A 5,989-nucleotide genomic window follows, 5' to 3' on the forward strand; every position below is an offset into this window, starting at 1 on the left:
ACTGGACCAGTCAGTGGCATGGTGGTTAAGGCAGCTGGATCCCACATGGCCGACTGCAGTTGGAGTCCTAGATCTGGTGCCCCGAGGAGCACATTGTGTACATGTGCCCAAAATCTCAAGGGGAGAATGGAGGAGTAGGGATTTCAGCAGGGCCATGTCCCATGGCGGGTGCTATTCATTTTCCCTCCCCTCTTTCTGGTAAGCATGCATCCTCTAATAAAAACAAACAAACAAAAAACTATATAGATTTTGATTCTTTTTGCACTAAAATAGACTCATACTGTAATTCCACGCTTCCATGAGCGTGTTGAAGTATGTTCAGACGTATGTGGGCGCGTGTGTTTGTGTGTTCACATTTCTCCGTCGATGGACACTAGGCTGCCCGTCCTGGCCGCCATGAGCAATGCTGTGTGTCCCTACAAGGCACTGGTTCCCTCTGCTCTGGGTGTGTACCAGCTGGGGGACTGCTAACTTCTATGGCGGGTCTATTTTACATTGTTTCCTTACAAATTTTAATTAATTTATTGACTTCTTTCATGAGAACGAGAGGCAGAGAGAGAGAAAGGAGCACACCACATGAACGCTCAGGCTGTGATCCCTGCCCACAGCTGTCCCTGCTGCCAGGACCACATGCAAGTGCTAGTGTAAGGTCGAGGGCACCTGGTGAGGCCCGATCTAGGCACGCAGCCTCGAGGGCACCCGGTGAGGCCAGATCTAGGCACGCAGCCTCGAGGGCACCCGGTGAGGCCAGACCTAGGCACGCAGCCTCTCTGGAGCAGCCTCGGCGCCCCCAGCCAGCCCTGTCGGTGAGTGTTTGGGGGGCGTCCCACTGATTTCCGTCACGGCCATGCCAGCTCACTTTCCCACCTCCAGCATGCGAGGGCTCCCTAATCTGGGGAATTTTAAGATTCTGTTTGAATCAACATTTCATAATATCAGTTGATGCTGTTCCTAAAATAAATGTTTATGCTTTTTGCATTAGATTGAATGCAAATTAAGTTATTTCAATGTGATTATTTGAAAGAGAAATACGATTTGGGCAACACTTTTATCTGCATAATCTCTACACATGAAATTTGGCCAGTCAACTGTGATAGGTATTTAAAATTATTAATGAAATATTTCTATGTTGGTCATGATCAAGGCGGACATTCAAAGACTGTATGCATACTTGGGAGTCTCCAAGACTCCACACCAATCTAAATTGCAGTGGGAACATTAGCTCATCACAATCAGCTTTTATTTCCTCTGGAAAGCCGAAGTTTTATAAGCAGAAAGAATACATTTGAAGGGCCTGCCATCCAAGTCATAAATTTAATAAATACCTTGCAGTCTTATTTGCCAATGGCTAATAATGTGCAAAACCATATCAGACTTGGAGTCCTGGAAGGAGTTCTCAGAGCAAGTTTAGAAGTTCAAAAAGAACCATGATCGTTTACGTTATTTATATCTAAATCTGTGAATGTTTACGAACTTCGTCAAGAGTCCTAGTTACAGGACAAATGTTCTCTTAATTGTGTTAGTGGGTGTGTGTGTATGTGTTTTCAAATTTGAAAAAAAAAAACTATTGTCAAGTGATTTCTTTTTGTCAGTGTATGATAGTAATGGTTAGTGAGGGCGATGTAGGCATCACCAGCAGTACCTACCCCTAGTTAAATATACTGTGGAATTTGCCCTCAAGTGTTTGTTTTGGACAAATACGATGTGTGTCCTGAGAGTGACAGAGACAGAAGCCTGACTGCGTTTTCCTATTTCCAAAATCCCTCCCAGAGGTCCTGGGGGAGTCACGCCCACAGACAGTAACAGACACTTTCGGCCCATTTGATCACAGAAGCCTTCCTACACCCCGTCCCCGACATAGTATGCAGTGGGCGGGTCACAATCACTAACAGACCACTTTGACTTATTGATATCAGGATACTCTGACACCCTGTCCTTGGGACAGTATCTTGTGCCTATTCAAGCCCCCTTATCTCTGGTAGAGTACACTCTTTACTAATCCCTTCCCCAAACCTAAAAGCACCCCCAGGTCCCACCTTTTTGGGCCAGGCCAATGGAAAACTCTTCACTAAATTCTCTCACTCTCAAAATCAAATAAAAGGAGCCCTGTACCTGATCACCCTGGGAAAGAGGCAAATTTGCCCCTCTCTCTGGGCCTAGGTCACTCCAATTTGTGCTTAAAATTAAACTTCACTAATTTATTTTTTTAAAGAATTATTTTATTTGGGGCCAGCAGGTGGCATGGTGGCTAAGGGCGCTGGACTCCCACATGGCCAACCACAGTTTGAGTCCTGGACCTGGTGGCTTGCTCTCTCCCTCTTTCCATCTCTCTTGCTCTCTCTCATTCTATACCTCTCTGGTCAAATTAAAACATAAATAAATAAAAATTTTAAAAAATTAAAAGCAGGGGGAAAAAAAGAATTATTTCACTTAACTTCATTGATTGAGTGATTGATTTAAATTTAACCAGAGAGAGACAGAACCAACAGAGAGAGAGACAAAGTGAGAAAGCAAGCCACCGGGTCCAGGACTGGAGCTGCAGTTGGCCATGTAGGAGTCCAGTGTCCTTAACCATCACGCCACCTGCCGGCCCATTGTTTCTAAAGAATTATTTTATGTAACTTTATTTACTTACTTATTTTACACATTAATTATTATTTTTGCAGAGTTGGTTATTTCTGTCAGCAGGGCTAACCCAACCAATTTGGAAAGTTTTTGGCAATATATTAAAGCCGAACACGGTTGTACCATATGGCAAAACCACCTCATGCCTACGCTTCAGCCTACAGACATTCTCAGGCATGTTCAACAGAAGACACCTTAACTACATGGCTGTAATAGTGAGAAATTCGAAGTGAACCGTTATGAACAGGAAATGCATACGTTATACTGTCCTGTAAGTGGAGTAGTATATAGCAATTAAAATGAAATATGTATCAACATACATACAAATATACAGATTAATGTAAATAAAATAAGCCAAGAGTGGAATAAGGACCCTCCATAAAATATCATGCACACATTTAAACCATGAGAAATAACACTGTGCGTTGTGCACTGAAACATGTGCATAAACACTGCCTGGGGCCGGCAGGTGGCGTGGTGGTTAAGGGCACTGGGTTGCCACATGGCCAACCATGGTTTGAGTCCTGCAACTGGCATCTTGTTTTCTCACTTTCTCTCTCTCTCTCTCTCTCTCTCTCTCTCTCGGGTGAGTGTGCATGCCCTATAGCAAATTAAAAATAGTAATAATAAATAAAATTAAATAAATACTTTTTTTTAATAATTATTGTTTTAAAAACCATATCAGGGGACCAGCAGTTAGCGTAATGCTATGTTGCTGGACTCCCATGTAGTCAACCGCAGTTCGAGTCCCAGACCCGGTGGCTTAATACCTCACTCTGGGGGTGTGGGCGTGCATGCCCAAGATCCTGAGAGGAGAATGGAGGAGAAGGGATTGCAGCGTGGCCATCCCCCCTGGGGGGTGATTTCTCACTTTCTGTCTCTCTGTCTCTCTCTGTCTTCCTGGCGAGCTCACGCACCCTGTAGCAAAAATCTCTCAACAAACAAACAAACAACAACAACATAAAAACAGAAAACCATATCAGAAGTAAACATGATAAGATGCTAGATGTTAAGATTTGCCAGGTCTTGTGGTAGGGGCTTTGGTGTTCATGACTTTTTTGTGTTGTTCTGACAATCTATTGCTTGTAATAGCACCAAAAAGCTGCCAGTTTGAAACAATTTATAACGGTCTTTCACAGGGCTCAGAGTTCGTCTGGGCTCATCTGCTGGTTCTTTCTGGATACCTCTCACCCGGACACGGTTAGATGGTGGCCACTGAAGGTCAGGTGCAGCAGGCATTCCAGGTGGCTGGCAGCCCTGAGGGTCTGGGGCCTGAGCTGCCACCTCTGCGAGCGAGGAGTCAGCACTGGCTGGGCTTCCTCTCTGCCCTCCTCACCCAGCTAGCTCGGGTCTCCTCACAGCGTGGTGGTCTCCAGATGAGAAGTCATCTGATTTCTCCTAGGCCAACATTTCAAGAACTAGGCTGAAGCCGATGATTTCTTTCTTTCTTCTTCTTCTTTTTTTCTTTTAAGAATTATTTTATTTAATTTTATTTACTTATTTTAATTTGACCAGAGAAGGACAGAACGAGAGAGAAGGAAAGTGAGAAAGTAAGCTGCCAGGTCCAGGGCTCGAACCGCAGTGGAACCGCAGTTGACCCTGTGGGAATCCAGTGTCCTTAACCCCCACACCACCTCCCAGCCCCATGAAGCCGATGGTTTCTTAAGACCAAACTTTGAAAGTCACGAGCGTTGTTCCACTGGGCAAAGTGTTACAGGGCCAGCCCGGATCTGCGCAGAGATGAGACTCTGGGAGGCGTGACTCATCGGTGGCCGTCTTTGAAGACCGGCTACTATATATATGTTCCCACACGCCCAGAATAGTTCAGCACCACCTCCCGGCCCCATGAAGCCGATGGTTTCTTAAGACCAAACTTTGAAAGTCACGAGCGTTGTTCCACTGGGCAAAGTGTTACAGGGCCAGCCCGGATCTGCGCAGAGATGAGACTCTGGGAGGCGTGACTCATCGGTGGCCGTCTTTGAAGACCGGCTACTATATATATGTTCCCACACGCCCAGAATAGTTCAGAGGGAAAAATCGAGTAACAGTTTATAACGGGGCTGTGACGGCTCATTTCATAACTTGGCTAGGCATATATTCGGTAAAATATTATTCCAGCTATTTCCGGGGAGCTCGGCTTCAGAGTAGATGAAGAGTTAAATCGGCAGACGTTGGAGTCAAACATGACCTTCCGCAAGGTGGAAGAGCCTCGGCCCACAGCGGAGGCCTTGAGAGCCAGGCTGACCTCCCGGCGGAGGAAGTTCTGCTAGCAGGTGGCAGCTAACCGCGAGCTGCAGCCCCTCCGGGCGCCGGCCTGCCCCGGACGCAGATCTGCAGTTGCCAGCCTCCAGAACCAATCCTCAAGATATTTTCTTTTATTTCCTTCTTCCTTTTTTTTTTTTGGAGTTTTTTTGCTATCGGGTGTGTGCGCTTGCCAGGAAGATAGAAAACGAGAAATCACCCTTCAAGGGAGATGGCCACGTGGCAGTCCCTTCTCCGTTCTCTTGGGATTTTGGGATTGTGGGTGCACACACACGCTCCGAGCGTGAGTTTCAAGCTGCTGGGTCTGCCATGTAGGAGTCCAGTGTCCTAACCACTGCGCTTCCCGGTAACCCCAGTTCCTCAAGATCTGGGATGATAGAATGAATGATATTTTACTGATTCTATTTCTCGAAAGATTCTAATACAATGGTGCAGGCATAGAAGACTAAATATGTATTAAAATCCATGTCTAATAAAAGTTTGATGTGTCAGCTCTGTTAGAATTGTCCTTGCTTTGGGGCCAGCAGGTGGCATGGTTGTTAAGTGCTGGATTCCCACAGGGTAGACCATGGCTCAAGTCCCGGACCTGGAGGCTTCAAATGCATGCTGCTTGAGTGTGCATGCTCGCATGTCCAAAATCCTGAGAGGAGAATGGAAGAGAAGGGATTGTGGCGTGGCCAGCCCCCTCCCTGGGGGATCATTTCTCCCTTTCTCCCTGTCTGGTCAATGCATGTGCAACCCCCACACCCCCCTAAAAACATTGTTATGGCCTTTCAAATGCCTCTTTTTTTTTTTGAGAGAGAGGTTTTTTGCTATATGAAATGTGCACATATCAGAGAGACAGAAAGTGAGAAATCACCCCCCAGAGGAGATGGCCACGCTGCAGTCCCTTCTCCTCTACTCTCTGCCTGGAATTCTGGGCACACACACACACATGTACCTGGTATGATTTTAATTCTGCCAGGTCCAGGACTCAAACCATGGTCAACCACATAGGAGTCCAGTGCCTTAAGTTCTATTCCACCTGCTAGTCCCCAAATTCCACTGAATTTTCCCAAGAAGTGGTATGAATCCTTGTAGAACCCTGACCTTATCTTATAAC

The sequence above is a fragment of the Tupaia chinensis genome, unplaced genomic scaffold (genome assembly GCF_000334495.1).
Source record: "Tupaia chinensis unplaced genomic scaffold, TupChi_1.0 Scaffold000054_1, whole genome shotgun sequence".
In the NCBI taxonomy this organism is placed as follows: Eukaryota; Metazoa; Chordata; class Mammalia; order Scandentia; family Tupaiidae; genus Tupaia; species Tupaia belangeri.